At 46.6% G+C, this 18,403-nt stretch overlaps 1 protein-coding gene across 4 annotated transcripts in view; it reads left to right on the top strand.

The window, feature by feature from the left end:
* LOC138304163 (developmental pluripotency-associated protein 2-like) overlaps positions 1–18,403 on the top strand; it is a 297,216-nt gene that overhangs the window by 277,948 nt on the left and 865 nt on the right. The gene's annotated exons all lie outside the window — the stretch shown is intronic.

Genomic DNA, 18,403 nt, shown 5'->3' on the forward strand with positions numbered 1-18,403 from the left:
GCAACATGTCGACAGGAACACACTGAGGTCGTGACATCGCCAGCCATGTTTCTTAAGTCACCATTGAACCTGTCACACATTGGAATTTACTGTACAGCCTAATGTGAAGACGTCAATGAGTGTGGTTGCCGAAATGTCACCTTTCAAATTGTAAGTGTCCCAATGACCTTTACATTAATACACTGCCTAAGTCTAAAGGTATGGGATGTCCAGGGTACTTTGATATGAACGTGTTAACAACACTTTCAATTTTAACTGTGCATGGAACTATCATCTCACCCCCAGTGAAGATACACGGACACCTGTATCACAAGTCACAATGCTAGGGATGGCGCACTGTACTGCAAATCCCAAAACATACTGCTGACAAACGGTTAGCAGACAAACACTTGTTCAGCCAAGGAAACAACACAATGCAGATGGTATAGCCTACAAGTATAGGATGTCACATTAGTACACAAAAGAGTCACAGACAACACAAGACAACTACTGCCATTAAAGGTCTTTTCAATAGTGCCATCTACATCAACATGATCCCATTCATTTTCTCTTGCAGCTGATCAGGGGTATGGCATCCAGCCATGGATTATGACACCATTTGGCAACCCGAGTACAGCTGCAGAGCGTGCATACAACGAGGCCCATAGGAGGACACGCAGCATTGTCGAGCAGACCTTCGGCATCCTCTAGTCAAGGTTCCGCTGCCTCGACATCACTGGTGGTAGCCTCCTATATTCCCCCGAGATGGTCTGTAGGATCATCCTCACATGTGCAATATTGCACAACATTTGCATCAGAAGAAACATTCCCCTCCTGGAACCAGAGCCACACATGCCTGAAGAGGAGGAAGAGGAGGATGCTGGCCTGCAACAGGAGGGGGAACTACAGAACACAGCTGCTGGTATACGCAGGCGGCAACAGATTGTAAATAATTTCTTCTGAATATGATCACCTTCACCACTTTAGTTAACTATTTTAAATAAACACCTATTATAATCACCATATCATGGTCTGGCTATTCCTTTTTACACACCTTCATCTCTACTTATCAGAAAAAGAGTGTTGCCTCATGGAGCATTGCTGAGATACTGAGTAGGACACGGAACATCCCAGAGCTTATGTGATGCCTAACATACATATCTCCTTTGAAGGCCAATAGCAGACAGTAGGCACATTTCAGTTATCTACTGCACAGTTGATCTGTCACATTACCCAGAGACAGATTTGTTGTGTGAGTGCTATTTATTGAAAAGTGCTGTAGTGCTATATGTACATTGTCCATAATTGTGAGTCCATTATAGTGACATCTTACATCGTGATCCAACACAAGGGGTTACCAAAATGCTTTGGTCATGATGGGGTTGCTGTTTCAGACAGTGCAGAGGGACAGACTTAGCCAATGAGTAGGAGAGAGACAATCACTGGGCTGGGTGACAAGGTATACAGTGGTTAGCAGAACAGTGCTTGAGTACAGTTGTTGTAAGACTGTCATGTTTCAAAACGCAGGACTTTGGTAATAGTTGGCCATGTGGCAGGGACTAGTGCTCCCGGGTCATTTTCCTTGTGAATGTGATCTGTTCCATGTCGTCTTCTTCTGATGTGTGTGTTGCCTGCTTTGTCCTTGTTGTTGGTTGTGAAGGGGCAACACACACCTCAGTGTTAGAAGACATGGAGTCAGACATCCCGGTCGCTGCTCCCTGTGAAGGTCTTAAGGGCAGTACTGCTGCAAGGAGGGCCTGCTGGTTCTTGAGAATAGCAGCCACATCACGATGGTAGGCAGCCAGGTTGGCCCTGAGGGGTTCAATGTTGCATTCGTGCACGCGTTGACAAGATTGCTGTTGTAGATGTTGGATCAACTGTATTACAGCTGTGCTGATTTCCTTCTGGGTTTTCTGCAGTTCCTGCAAGATAGATGTTGGGGCTTGCATAGCTGCTGCCTGATCTGCAGATGACATCATGCACAAACGCATCCCCTTAAGGCTGGCTGCCATATTTTGCATCCCCACCCGCACCTCCTTGGCCAGCTCCTGCTGTACTCCAACTACAGTTCTCTCAAAGCTGGTGCCAGTGTCGTCTGAGTCCTCAGCTGTATTGGAGCTGGCAGGTCTTACAATTGGAGTAGTGGGTGGTTCCTCTGCGATGGCTGCTTGTTCTGTGCTCCTCTTTGGGACTGAAGGTGGGGTTTGGAGGGTTTCAAGGACCTTTTGCATAGTCTCCTGGGGAATGTTTATCAGCTCGTCATCCATGTCATCAGGGAAATCTGGGACAGGCATATCGGCAGGAGATCCATCTTCCTCTGCAATGAAACAGGGTACAATTAGTGTGTCTGTGTTGTGACAAATTTGACGTGACGTGCCTGCCTTTTGATGAATTTACTTTGTGATCTTGTTTTGTATTAATATCTGCAGTCCTTCAGATGGGCATTGTTTCAGGCCTATGGCCCACCTGTGTGTCACATGTATGTTATTGAGTTATCAGACTTGTCAGTCTCATCGCCTCTAGGTGTTGGTTTATGCCAAATAGAGAATTGCCACCTTCTTGTCCTACTCGACCCTCCGTGTATATCCATTCTCATGGTGGGACCTTTCACTGGCTGTGGGTGTTCTGATGGCCCTGGCAGCACACTTAACAATCTGGACCTGCCCCAATCCCTGATCGTTCACATCGACTTAGGGGAGCCGGAAAGGGAGGAGTCCCTCGATCTCGTGACTTGAAAAGACTTCTTCAAAGAAAAACAACTTGTAACACTCCAAGCCAAACACTAGATGGCGGGATGTGCAAAGCATGTGTATCTGCAGCTACACATGCCATCGAACATATATATATATGTCAAACCAAGGCCCTTTCAGGGTTAGAGTGACGCATAAATTATGCAAAGAACAAAGGAGAACTCTGGGAAGTTCCCAATTTTAGGTGGAGAGCTGCTCTAGTAAGGAGCACCCTGCAACACCAGCGACACTAAGGGCCAGATGTATGAAACTATTTTGCACTCGCAAACGGTAAAATCGTCCGTTTGCGAGTGCAAAACCGTGGTCTGCGATGCATGAAATGCATTCGCAGACCACAGCTAAGAAATTGTTAAATAGCGATTTTTTTGTGTTGCGACCTGGAAATTGCGAGTCGCAAGTTGCGATTCGCAATTTCCAGGTCGCAAGGCTATTCAGGGAAAAAATCGCAAATTGCGATTTTCCCAAACATGGCATTTTGCACTTGCAAAATACCATGCTTTGCAACCAGGTGGTAACCTGGTGCAAAATTTAAAAATGCAGTTAAACTGCATTTTTAAATTAAACATGTAAAGCACACATGTCCTTTTGGCATGTGTGTACCTTACATGTAAAAAAAAAAAAAAATGGGGTGCAGGAGAGGGGGCCTTAGGCCCCCAGCACCCTGGCCTTTTGCATTTCCAAAATTGCGATTTCTGGTTCAGAATTCGCAATTTTGGAAATGCAAAAAATTCACAGCTATGGGCCAACAGGCCCATAGCTGCGAATGGGGCCAGTATCGCAATTTGCGATTCGGTAATAGCATTTGCGATTTTTAAGAAATCGCTATTACCGATTCGCAAATGTGATACATGGCCCTTTGCGAATCGGTAATAGCGATTTCTTAAAAATCGCTCTTACCGAATCGCAACGGGCCGTGATCATACATCTGGCCCTAAATTTCCTCACCTCAAATGTCTGCTTATCTAGCAAAGTTTTTAAGCATAGGATTAGCACAGTGCTATCCTCGCCGAGCTAGATAGTGACAAAGTCTTTTGCCATTTGTACAGCAAAATCCTTAAGCATAGGATTGAGATAGTGTCATCCTCGTCAAGCTGTAAAATGACAAAAGCCATTTACCACTCCAGGCACAGTATTACACCTTTGGACTGGTTAAATACCGTCCAAGCCAACCTGGAATGAGTAAAGCAACCCCTGACACGTGTTTCGCTCTCATTAGAGCTCTTCAGAAGGGGTATAGCTTTGTCCACACACAAGGAAGCACCCAGTATAAGTCAAAACAAGGCCCTTTCAGGGTTAGAGTGACGCATAAATGATGCAAAAAAACTAAGGAGAACTCTGGGAAGTTCCCAATTTTAGGTGGAGAGCTGCTCTAGTAAGGAGCACCCTGCAACACCAGCCACACTCTAAATTTGCTCACCTCAAATATCTGCTTATCTAGCAAAGTTTTTAAGCATAGGATTAGCACAGTGCTATCTTCGCCGAGCTAGATAGTGCCAAAGTCTTTTGCCATTTGTACAGCAAAATCTTTAAGCATAGGATTGACATAGTGTCATCCTCGCGAGGCATAGCGTATGCAAAGGGGGCATTCCCCCGTTAGGGTGGGGCAAAAAATGGCGCAAGGAAATCTAAGGGATTTCCTTGCTTCATTTTGTTGAGCACTTTTGATGCCTGCTCAGAGCAGGCCTTAAAAGGGGGCTTCCATTATTCACAATGGGCCCCTATGTACTCTGCAGGAGTAGCGCATATATTTTGGAGCTACTCCTGCAGAGTACAATAGCGTCATGGAAAATGACGCTATTGCCCCCTACCCTGTGCCATGGTGCACTGTATTTTAAATACGGTGCACACATGGTGGCAGGAGGGGGTGCTAAAGGGCACAGGGAAAGTGGTGCAGCACTCGGTACCAGATAAAGGTAGGTTGAGCTTGAAGGACAGTTAGACACTGTCTCACCAGATGGGGATGATGTGGGGTACTTTTTCAAGGCACTGGGTGGTTGGGTGAAGAGTAAAATGGATAACATATGTGAGGGGCTGTACAATTTGATTGCTGGATAGCATATGTTCAATCACAGTTTTCCATAGCTACGCCAACAGCTGGTGGAGAGTGAGTTCTTTGACCCCAGGGGGCTTGCACTGGAGGCGACCTCTGGGTGAGTGCCAGAGTGTCTTGGATGGCATTGGGATATCCTTCACCTCACCTGGACGGGAATCACACTCTGAGGGTTGAATAGGCCACACCACTACATTGGCCATGGTGGTACTGTCCGCCTGTTTGGATACATCTGAGAGCAAAGTAAGGTTAGGTGCTGCATAGATGGGGTCCGCAGGTTAGGAGAAGGATACCCCATAGGTTAGTTTAGTGGGCCCAAGGTATTGATTGGTCTACCTTGGCTTAACGCTGGAACAGGGTTGTGTTGGCCTTGGCCGTTTTGCAGGATTATCTCCACACTTTTTGCCTTCTTCCTCCTATTTTTCCTGACCTGTTTTTGTTGGCAGGACTATGGGCACTTTACCACTGCTGACCAGTGCTAAAGTGCATATGCTCTCTGTCTAAAATACATAGGGGCATATTTATACTGTTTGCTCCGAATGTGTGTAAAAAATTTTGACGCACAATTGCCGCAAACCCTGCCCCATATTTATACTTTGACGTCCGACCCCGCGGGCGTCAAAATTCCACCATGTGCGTCATTTTTTGGAAGGGGGAACCAGCCTAGCGTTAATTATATGCAAGGTAGGCGTTCCCCTCCAAAAAATGACTTTAAGGCCTGTGCCCCTTATTGATACTCTGGCGTCATTTTGACGCACAGGAGGGGGTGGGCCTTAAAAAACGTCGCACAGCCTGATGGGCGCTGTTTTTTAACGCCTGGGTCAGGGCAGGCGTTAAGGGACCTGTGGGCTCGGAAGGAGCCCAGAGGTGCCCTCCCCTGCCCCCCAGGGACACCCCCTGCCACCCTTGCCCACCCCAGGAGGACACCCAAGGGTGGAGGGACCCATCCCAGGGAAGTTAAGGTAAGTTTGGGTAAGTATTTGTTTCCGATTTTTTTTTGCGGCATAGGGGGGCCTGATTTGGGACCCCCTACATGCCACTGTGCCCAATGACCATGCCCAGGGGACATAAGTCCCCTGGGCATGGCCATTGGGCAAGGGGGCATGACTCCTGTCTTTGCTAAGGCAGGAGTCAAGTCAATGGAGGTTGGGCGTAAAAAAAAATGGTGCAAATCCGGTTTGAGGCCTGAATTTTGCCTCAGACCTGACTTGCACCATTTTTTGACGCACAACCCCCATTTTCCCATACGCCGGCGCTGCCTGGTGTGAGTCATTTTTTTTGACGCACACCAGTCCGCAGCGCCGGCTAACGTCATTCCATAAATAAGGCGCCCGCATGGCGCGTTGGAATGGCGTTAACCGGCGGTAACATTTTTGACGCACAGCTGCGTTGGCGCAGTTGTGCATCAAAAAGTATAAATATGGGCCATAGTTTATTGGTTTCTCCATGACTGGCTTATTTGAATTACTAGTAAGTCCCTAGTATACTGCACTTGGCGTGCCCAGGGGCCTGTAAATGAAATGCTACCAGTGGGCTGCAGCACTGATGGTGCCACCCAAGCAAGAAGCCCTGCAAACACTGTCTCAGGCATGCCAGTGCAGTGTCTATATGTGCTTAAACTGTCATTTTGATATGGAAAGTGCGCCCACTTGCCAGGCCCAAACCTTCCCTTTTACTACATGTGCATCATCCCTAAAGTAGGCCCAAGGCAGCCGCACAGGTAGGGTGCAGTGTATTTAAACGTCAGGACACATACTGGTATGTTTTACATGTCCTGATAGTGAAATACTGCTAAATTTGTTTTTCTCTACTCAAAGACCCATCTTTCCCATTGGAATCAGATATAGATATGGAGTCTGGGGTCTCTGAAAACACAATTTAAAAAAACATCTTTTGATGAAGTGGGTAGTTTTGAAAATGACACTTTTACAGACTAGGAATTTTCTTGCTTAACTATTCTGTGCCTCTACTTGTTTGTGGAACACACGTCTGAGTCAGGGTGACAGTTGGGCGGTTCACTCTAGACAATCACACAAAGGGAGCCAAGATGTGCCCTGCAAATCGTGATTGCCCATCAGCAGGCTAATGGGTCTTCCCGAGCTAGGGTGGTGGGAAGAGCTGACACTTGTACCTGAATAGGGCTGTGCCTGTCATTAAACAAAGCAGTCTCCAACCCCCTGGAGCGTGCCTGGAGCCAGGGCTAAGAAGGCATGGTCTTGTGCACCACAAAGACTTCTCTTTGAAGTTTACCTACTTCAAAGACAGATATGGGTATAAGTACTGGACCTCTGACACCACATTGACAGAACACTTCTTGACTGAGGATATTCTGCAAGGAAGAAGAGCTGGATGCTGTAGGAGGGGCTGCCACTCTGAGTGTTGCTTTGCTGTGCTGGCCTGCTGCTTGCTGCTTCTGTCCTGGGAGTGTAAGGACTGAACTTGGCTTTCTACATCATGCATTCCAAGGTTCTCCAAGGGCTTGAATGGAGCTTGCCTCCTGTTAAGAAGTCTCAGGGTCATCAAAGACTTCACCTTCCAGCGACTGAGAGTACTGACTTGCAAAGTAGTTTCAAATCCAGTTCCTGGGCTCTTGGCAGTGAGCTCTGGTGCAACCAAGAAGAAACTCAAGCCCATATTTATGAAAAGTTTGCAGCGCCTTTGCATCATTTAATTTGTTTTATCATTTTTTTTAAATGTCTTTTTTTTTTTTTTTTTTTACACAAATGCGGCGCAAACCTACCGCCTTATTGATATTTTGACGCTAGAGTTAAATATGTGAGTTAGCTTCATTTTTTGGGAGGGTCAACCCATCTTGCATCGTTTTGCGACAATGATATACAAGGTAGGCGTTCCCTTTCAAACAATAACGCTAGCCCTGTAGTGCCATATTTACTGCCTGATGCTAAAATGATGCACAGGAAGGAATCGGTCTAAAAAAATGACACAAAGCCCAATTTGCATCAAATTTTAACGCCAGGTTAGACCAGACGTTAAAATGAGGCCCACACACCACTACTCAGGGAAAACACACGGAAGGAGCATTGGCCACCTCCTGGACAATATTGAACTGTTAATGCTCCAGCTTGGCACACGCTGCAAACGACATTGGTGACAACAGGTCCATCCAGCACCACAGCAGCAACCCCAAACATCACCACAGCAGCCACAAAGGCAATTTAGAAGGTGGAAGAGGATATTCCGCGCACAACCATCCGTGGGTTCAGGAAACAAGATGTCATCAGAACCTACCATCTGAAGCGGGAGTTCACTGTATGCTTGCTGCACCACATTGCGCCACACATCACTGCAAGGGTGCAAACTCCAAATAACATACCACCCATGACCAAACTCCTTGCAGTCCTCCATATGCTAGCATCAGGGTCATTCCAGAAAACAGGTGCACAAGTGGCTGGTATATTCCAGCCATCCTTCTCGGCCTTCCTACCAAAGGTTCTGTATGCAATCATCCGTCTCACACCACACCACATCTGCTTCCCCAACACCAGGCAACTGCAGCAGGAGACCAAGCAAGGTTTCTACCAAGTTGCTAGGTTCCCGCATCTGCTAGGTGCAATGGACTGCACCCCTGTAAAACTTGTGCTACCTGCTGCAACGGAACACCTCTACATGAACCGCAAACACACCCATTCCATAGATATGAGTTTATTGTGGACCACAGTGGGTTCTTCACAAACATCCTAACCCAAATATCCTGGCAGCTTCCATGATGCCTGTATATGCCGGCATTACACCATCAATGAGCGGTTCCAGGATGCGCAATATGTAATTGGCCTACTCGTAGGTGAGCCACCATACCAACCAGTACACAGACAACACGGCAACCTTGTAGGACAAACAAGACATACACCACACTAAACACACATAGGACGGGGAACACAGAGGTACAGTGAACAACACATATGCCACACTACACCGCATTCATTGCACACCACACACATACATGTACATAATGCAGCCACAACCGGACTAGCACACCATGTGAAGGAAACGTGGAGCTATGGCCCCTTTACATACAGAAGCTGGGCCCAAACCACTACACAGGACTACTGGTTGACAACTAAATACAGATCCTACACACACATTACACTAAACAATGAATAGCTTAGCCATGTGAATGTAAAGAAAGTCATATATAGGCACTGTAGGAGGCTGGACTGGCTTGTAGTGAGTACCAAGGGGTACTTGCACCTTGCACCAGGCCCAGTTATCCCTTATTAGTGTACAGGGTGTCTAGCAGCTTAGGCTGATAGATAATGGTAGCTTAGCAGAGCAGCTTAGGCTGAACTAGGAGACGTGTGAAGCTACTACAGTACCACTTAGTGTCATATGCACAATATCATAAGAAAACACAATACACAGTTATACTAAAAATAAAGGTACTTTATTTTTATGACAATATGCCAAAGTATCTTAGAGTGTACCCTCAGTGAGAGGATAGGAAATATACACAAGATATATATACACAATAGCAAAAATATGCAGTATAGTCTTAGAAAACAGTGCAAACAATGTATAGTTACAATAGGATGCAATGGGGAAACATAGGGATAGGGGCAACACAAACCATATACTCCAAAAGTGGAATGCGAACCACGAATGGACCCCAAACCTATGTGACCTTGTAGAGGGTCGCTGGGACTATTAGAAAATAGTGAGAGTTAGAAAAATAACCCTCCCCAAGACCCTGAAAAGTGAGTGCAAAGTGCACTAAAGTTCCCCTAAGGACAAAGTAGTCGTGTTAGAGGAATAATGCAGGAAAGACACAAACCAGCAATGCAACAACTGTGGATTTCCAATCTAGGGTACCTGTGGAACAAGGGGACCAAGTCCAAAAGTCACAAGCAAGTCGGAGATGGGCAGATGCCCAGGAAATGCCAGCTGCGGGTGCAAAGAAGCTTCGACTGGACAGAAGAAGCTGAGGTTTCTGCAGGAACGAAAAGGGCTAGAGACTTCCCCTTTGGTGGACGGATCCCTCTCGCCGTGGAGAGTCGTGCAGAAGTGTTTTCCCGCCGAAAGGACGCCAACAAGCCTTGCTAGCTGCAAATCGTGCGTTTGGCGTTTTTGGACGCTGCTGGGGCCCAGGAGGGACCAGGAGATCGCAAATTGGACCTGAAGAGAGAGGGGACGTCGAGCAAGACAAAGAGCCCTCACTGAAGCAGGTAGCACCCGGAGAAGTGCCAGAAACAGGCACTACGAGGATGCGTGAAACGGTGCTCGCCGAAGTTGCACAAAGGAGTCCCACGTCGCCGGAGACCAACTTAGAAAGTCGTGCAATGCAGGTTAGAGTGCCGTGGACCCAGGCTTGGCTGTGCACAAAGGATTTCCGCCGGAAGTGCACAGGGGCCGGAGTAGCTGCAAAGTCGCGGTTCCCAGCAATGCAGCCCAGCGAGGTGAGGCAAGGACTTACCTCCACCAAACTTGGACTGAAGAGTCACTGGACTGTGGGGGTCACTTGGACAGAGTCGCTGGATTTGAGGGACCTCGCTCGTCGTGCTGAGAGGAGACCCAAGGGACCGGTAATGCAGCTTTTTGGTGCCTGCGGTTGCAGGGGGAAGATTCCGTCGACCCACGGGAGATTTCTTCGGAGCTTCTGGTGCAGAGAGGAGGCAGACTACCCCCACAGCATGCACAAGCAGGAAAACAGTCGAGAAGGCAGCAGGATCAGCGTTACAGAGTTGCAGTAGTCGTCTTTGCTACTATGTTGCAGGTTTGCAGGCTTCCAGCGCGGTCAGCAGTCGGTTCCTTATCAGAAGGTGAAGAGAGAGATGCAGAGGAACTCGGATGAGCTCTTGCATTCGTTATCTAAAGTTTCCCCAGAGGCAGAGACCCTAAATAGCCAGAAAAGAGGGTTTGGCTACCTAGGAGAGAGGATAGGCTAGCAACACCTGAAGGAGCCTATCACAAGGAGTCTCTGACGTCACCTGGTGGCACTGGCCACTCAGAGCAGTCCAGTGTGCCAGCAGCACCTCTGTTTCCAAGATGGCAGAGGTCTGGAGCACACTGGAGGAGCTCTGGACACCTGCCAGGGGAGGTGCAGGTCAGGGGAGTGGTCACTCCCCTTTCCTTTGTCCAGTTTCGCGCCAGAGCAGGGGCTAAGGGGTCCCTGAACCGGTGTAGACTGGCTTATGCAGAATTGGGCACATCTGTGCCCAACAAAGCATTTCCAGAGGCTGGGGGAGGCTACTCCTCCCCTGCCTTCACACCATTTTCCAAAGGGAGAGGGTGTCACACCCTCTCTCAGAGGAAGTTCTTTGTTCTGCCATCCTGGGCCAGGCCTGGCTGGACCCCAGGAGGGCAGCTGCCTGTCTGAGGGGTTGGCAGCAGCAGCTGCAGTGAAACCCCAGGAAGGGCAGTTTGGCAGTACCAGGGTCTGTGCTACAGACCACTGGGATCATGGGATTGTGCCAACTATGCCAGGATGGCATAGAGGGAGCAATTCCATGATCATAGACATGTTACATGGCCATATTCGGAGTTACCATTGTGAAGCTACATATAGGTAGTGACCTATATGTAGTGCACGCGTGTAATGGTGTCCCCGCACCCACAAAGTTCAGGGAATTGGCTCTGAACAATGTGGGGGCACCTTGGCTAGTGCCAGGGTGCCCTCACACTAAGTAACTTTGCACCTAACCTTTACCAGGTAAAGGTTAGACATATAGGTGACTTATAAGTTACTTAAGTGCAGTGTAAAATGGCTGTGAAATAACGTGGACGTTATTTCACTCAGGCTGCAGTGGCAGGCCTGTGTAAGAATTGTCAGAGCTCCCTATGGGTGGCAAAAGAAATGCTGCAGCCCATAGGGATCTCCTGGAACCCCAATACCCTGGGTACCTCAGTACCATATACTAGGGAATTATAAGGGTGTTCCAGTAAGCCAATGTAAATTGGTAAAATTGGTCATTATCCTGTTAGTGACAATTTGAAAGTAATGAGAGAGCATAACCACTGAGGTTCTGGTTAGCAGAGCCTCAGTGAGACAGTTAGGCACCACACAGGGAACATATACATGCACACCTATGAGCACTGGGGCCCTGTGTGACAGGGTCCCAGTGACACATACATATAGGCCACAAACCTATGAGCACTGGGGTCCTGACCAGCAGGATCCCAGTGACACATAACAAACATACTGAAAACATAGTGTTTTCACTATGGAGCACTGAGGCCTGGCTATCAGGATCCCAGTGAGACAGTGAAAACAGTGACAAACACCCTGACATACACTCACAAACAGGCCAAAAGTGGGGGTAACAAGGCTAGAAAGAGGCTACCTTCTCACAGGCACAGCCCCATATTTGTCATGGTGTACAAGCCTCTGGTGGCACCAATATGAAATGCCACACAAGTGTTGGCATGACCAACTGCATATCACTTATACATACCCGATGTACCTTTAGTGAGCACCTTCACCTGACTGCTGCATTGTGCTGCACACAAAGAAATACACCATCACCAGCCATGAAAGACCATGGGCCAGATAAATGGGACGTAGTGCTACACCTAGTCCAGTGCCACTTCACATGTGCACCTTAGCGTCCTATAACACCACTATGTGTGCACCGTATACAAGTAAAAGGCCACCAAAGCGCGCAGTAGGTGCAATACTGTAAAGATAATGGATGTCATAGTAGGAATCTGTAGGAGTATTGAGAACAAACCTGACCTTTCTTGCGCCGTACATAGGGACCCAATCAAAAGTATGGTGTCCCCCCTCCCAACACCTGCACTGTGCATGTGTTGAAAGTGTCTGTGAGAAATCATGTATAGAAACCTTGGAGACTCCACTGCATGTATTTTGCTACTCCTCCAACTTGTGTGAATCACACCTTTGTACACATGATGGCTGGCACAGCCATAATCTGCCACAAAGGGTCACAAAGTGTTGCACTGCATGCATAGTGTCACATGGTAACATGGAGGCCCGAGTTTGACTTTGTAGGACTACCATGGAGTGAATACAAATAACACTATTGTGGTGCAAGGAGGTGGTAGGTCCCACTGCCAATAGGACACAGCCTCAGATATGGACAACACAACACATGTTTGGCATGGCTGGACTGCCAGTTTGGATTGATTTGACAATCACCAGGTCCCTGAGCCACAACCCATGATGGTATTGTCCATGAATACAAACCAATGGAACAATACTACAAAACAGGAACACACACAATACCAGAAGCAAGTTGGAGTCACCACTCCACCTGAAACTAACATCTGCCATGGAACACACAAAACCACAAATATGCATTACCAACACATGTTCTCTCATTCCTTTGCAGCCGACCAAGTTTAAGGCATTCAGCCATGGGTTTTGGTAACCCAACACCGATGGAGGAGGGGGCATACAATGAAGGGCATGGAAGGACACAATATGTGGTGGAGAGGACAGTTGGGCTCCTGAAGTCAAGGTACAAGTGCCTTACCCTGACAGGAGGAAGCCTGTTGTATGCACCACCCCAGGTATGCAAGATAATACTTGTATGTGCAATCTTGCATAACATATGTATACGGATCAATGTTCCCTTGGATGAACTGGTAGATGTCCCCAGTGAGGAGGAGGATTACAATGGTGCAGCACAGGTGGAGGGGGGGGGGACAACAAAACACTGCTGCTGGAGTTCGCAGGAGACCACAAATTGTACAGAACTTATACAACTAGACACTGTACAAATAATATCACTTTGTAATTATTACCAATAAATCATTTTGCACCAGAATGTCCATGGCCTACTAATTCTCAACTACATATACCACTGAAATGATGCTCATACCTCAGAAAGCCGGAAGGAAACACAACAGTAACAAAGATGGTTGGAACATAGGTTGTGATGTAAGAGGGTATAGGCACCTCCATGTCACACATCAGTGTTACATAACTTACGGCTAGGTGACTCTCATAGACCTATATCTATGCACCACAAAAATATGTGGCGTTAAGTGGACTTGGTGCAAATTCCTGCCCCTTTCCCCACATCCTTCCCACGCCTGGCAAGATGTGTGCAAGAGGGGGCGTACATACGGTAGGGGCTGTTTCCAAATGGTGCATTAGAAAAATTGGTGCTGAACTGTGTCACATCTCAGGCGGATAGTTGCTACGCCAAAACTGAGCACATGTGAAAAGGGGGGAGACCATTGGTATCAATGGACCTTCCTTGACTGTTGAGGGTTAGGAACCAAAGTTTGAAACCAAGCCTGCACCGTATATTGATGGCGTTACATTCTGGCACTGCCATTGGGTCCAACCCTGCCAAATTGTGTTCTGTGCTTCATATATAGCACACACGTTGGCTGTGGAGTGCGCTAAGGGTTGCTAGACGAGTGAAGCAGCAATGGGTGCTGATCCACTCTCCATACATATGACCCATAGCCAGGATTTAACACTAAAGTGGGAGAATGCACCACCAAATTAATGTCTGGGTGGAATGTAGGCAGAGTCTGTCCCGCTCCCTATGTACATTCTAACATACTTGTCACACAAATCTGCTGTCTTGACACATGCATGCAGCAAATCTGGATATACATTTAAAGCCTGATTTACGAGTGTATGGCCTAGGTAGGAAAGGGTTTGCAATTACCTACAATGGGTGACGTGTCAGCATGGTTACCCAGTATAGTCTGTATGATACCATCACACACCACATATGAAAACGCACCCCTCATTGGCACTCACATGGCTGACCAAGAGCAAGTTACCAACAGTGACAAAATTCCCTAAAATGTCCAGCTCTCCAACATGCCACCCAAGTGTGGAATGTGCAAGTATGTATAGCAATGTCCAAACATGTCACAGAGCCACCCTAAAATATATGTCAGAAGAAAGAGACAGATATGTTGCTTGCAGCCAAAAAATAATACAGCATGGAGATGATTTTACTCACTAACAAAATACCCTCATGGTGACATTGACATAGGTTGTAGAATGCTGAATTTAGTGCAAACCCTTGTACACCAAAGGATGTGAAAGGACAGCTGAGAGAATCCCACAGAAACTTGGAGATACAACATGGGGAGGTCACTTGGAGACTACACACATGCTGTGGCAGGTGTGCTGTCACATGTGTGTAGAAGTCATGTAATCTCGCAAAGCCTGGAAATGGGAGGGAAACTATCATGTAGTCAGTAGTAGAAGATGTGTACATCTCCATATTACACAAGTCACACGTTGCATCCTGTCCATGTATGACTGGACAATGTTGCAGTAGACGATATGTACAAAGTGTGAGCAACCTAAAGAATGCCGGCTATATAGGCCTAATCTATTCCAAGCAAGATATGGTGTAAATCACGGAGAAGTTACACACAGACCAATATTGACTGTGCAACACAACAATGTCTCTATGTGATCACCCAAAATATGCTCAGAGTGGATGGCTAGGTCAGTACATAACCCACTTATGTTTGCAACAACAACGTTGTATTTGCCCATCACATATGATTCTGACAGAAGACAGTGACAGATTACATCATCTATCCCCTAGGTTGTACAAAAATGACAAGTTACACTAAAGATACAGGCCTTAACCAAGCTGCAAATTGAAATTTCTACGAATGTATCACCATGTCTGTCAGACTATGCCAAATGATAAGCCATGTTCTACACGTAGAAGTAGCCAGTACTCTGTACATGATAGGGCAAGCCTGACATCAAATACCCCAAAGAAAAGTGAAAATCTCAGGCCATCTGATCACAAATGTACATGTGTCATTCTGCAGGGGAACTGCGCATTGCTCTGCTGAAGAGCTATCATGAGGAGGCTAGATCCCTGCCCAACACCTCCTAAACCCAGTGCTAAGGCTACATTGACATTTGACACAGTCAGGGGCCTGATGCATGTGCACAGTGGACTGAGCAAAGTCAAGCACTGTAAAGCTGCACCAAAACATGCAACCATGTGTCTGTGTGGGCATAAATAGTCACACAGTGCACAGGATCACTAGGCTGTCATCATTGCATGTCTGCAACACTGTTATACAGTTGTATGCTATTGTATACAACAGCCATAACAAACATGTTGTGGTCGATTGTAAGTACCTAGTTTGTGGCATGCGCACACATGTCTGATATCTCAGCACACATGTACCACATAAATGCCACAGGTCTGGTATTGTGTTTTGGAGTCGGCACAAAAGTAAACTTTCCACTAATGAAAATGCATTTGCATCACATGATCACTGACATAAATGACCATCAGATTGGCACCCAACATATGGAAACATAAGTGGCACTGATATGACTAAACAGCCATTTAACAAAGTCCAACATTTGTCCATGCAGGAAGTTAGATATGTGAGGTTTCATATCCCATGAACACACCGCTCTGGTAAAATTTGCACTTATGACACTACACGTCTTCCAACACACACAGCACATACCATCCTTCATTGACAGATGTGAGTACACCATCTCCTGCATCATACATGCATGGGGAACTATGTCACATGTGTAGAAGAGCATCATGAAGCCTGAACCTAACACACCTCAGTGTGGACACACATGCACTCACATTGCCAGGAGTAATGTGAAATCAATCCAGCCGTTGTCCACTGCACCCTCAGAGTACAAATTGTCATGGGTATCACATGCATTACCATGTATTGGACATGGGCATTGATATCTACTGTGTTGTAGTCATTTGTACATTTGGAAATTAGACATTACAATGTGGTAGACCCACATATATGTGTTAGATCACATATGTACACCCCTAGTACACATGTGGTAACATGTATGTGTACAAAGTCTAGCAAAACATGCACATATGCAAATGGTATCAGTCATCGCATGCATCACACACACATGCAAACACAATGGTAACATACGGATGTTACCGTTAAGATTTGTACGAACATGCACATACAGGTAGCCATACCATACTTACTACATACATGTCTACCCCCTGTGACATGGTATGTGAATCTGGATGCACTGCCAGCCTTCCCAACAAAATCCACGGATTCCTGTTATGTGTCAAAAAATTTACACAAACTGCAATATTCAATACTCTGCTATGCCAAAAATATGATGCTTGGCCTCTGCGCATCAATCTTAAGTCCACACACCTTGACTGGCTTCATATGTCAAAAATTTCGATGCAAAAGCAAATACTACTAACATTGATAAGTAAAAGATTACGCCTGGCCCCTATGCATCAATCACAAGTCTTGAGGCCTTGTCAGCCTCAATGAGGGAAAAAAATCAACACATGAGCGTATGTGTCAACAAAACAAACGACGCATATCAGAAAGCGTGACACACAAGCCCAGGAAGTGATGAACCAGGATTTCCTGGTTGTATACATGATACAGTGCATTCACTTTCACTTCATAGCCTTTCTGTCTGTGACTGTGTGAGGGTGTGTGGAGCTGGTGCTGGTAGAGGATTGGTGTTGTTGGAGAGTTTTGTGCTGTGTCCTGTTGCTGTTGTGTGTCCTTTTTGTCTTTTTCTTTAGTCTTTTGAACCATTTTTGTCTTGTATGTGTCATTGTATTGTGGGTTGTTTGTCCAGAGGTAGCATAGTTTGTTGGGGTAGTTTGTTAATTTAGTTTTTTTGGGTTGGTACATTTGCAGTTTGTACATACTGCATAATGTCAGGGAAAGGGAGGGCAACCAAGATGGTAGCTGATGAACTGGGAGAGTTCATTTGGTTGGTGCCGCATTACCTTCCAATGATGCTAGTTTTTAGTGGCTGCATAATCCAGGGCTACCCCACAGAGGCACGGAAGCTGCGGTGGGCCAAGGTGCTCCACCACTAGCGCAGAATATCTGGAGTAGTGCGCAACAACCACCAGTTGAAGCATTGTTGGGCAGACCGGATAGCATGGGAGCAGGATCCATTGGATCACCTGAGGATACAGATTGGTGGACCAGTTAGTAAGTACCCCTGTTGCATTGCTACATCCTTATTTGCATGGCAGGCAGACATAAGGTTGAATGCAGCATGTTTTGTGAAGGGTCAGGACAGGTTGTTGTGGGTCACATTTAAGAGCCCCTTGCGCCACCTTAGCGCTGCCATTGTGAAATTCACAAATGATGCTAAGCCAGGGCTGGAATGCAATTTTCCCAGCACCATATTAACAAAGTGGTGCAATGCATGCATAGCAGCACTTTGTTAAGCCTTGCATAACATGATGGCTGCACCAGGCATCATGTAAGGGAGGGGGGCATTCCCTGTGAGAGGGACAAAATAAATGGGGCAAGAATTAACATTATATATCCTAGGGCCATTTTACCACCACTTTAAATGCCTGTTCAGAGCAGGTGTTAAAAGGGGGCATAACTTTATGAATGATGATCCCCTATGTACTCTGCAGGAGTAGTTCTAAATTGTTGGTGCCACTCCTGCTGAGTACATAATTTGCGTCTATATGTAATGACCCAATTGTCCCCTACCCTGTGGCATGGTGTGTTGTATATTACATACAGCCCACAGATGGTGGGGAAAGGGGACACTAAGGGGTGCAAGGACAGTTACGAAGCACTATGTGCAGCACCACTAAGGGAGCTTAGCTAGGCACCGAGTGCAGGCTACTTGCACATTCCTCTTTGTGTGCATCGTGTATCACATACACCCTGTATTGTTATAAAATCTAACACACGTGCA

The sequence above is a fragment of the Pleurodeles waltl genome, chromosome 7, assembly GCF_031143425.1.
Source record: "Pleurodeles waltl isolate 20211129_DDA chromosome 7, aPleWal1.hap1.20221129, whole genome shotgun sequence".
In the NCBI taxonomy this organism is placed as follows: domain Eukaryota; kingdom Metazoa; phylum Chordata; class Amphibia; order Caudata; family Salamandridae; genus Pleurodeles; species Pleurodeles waltl.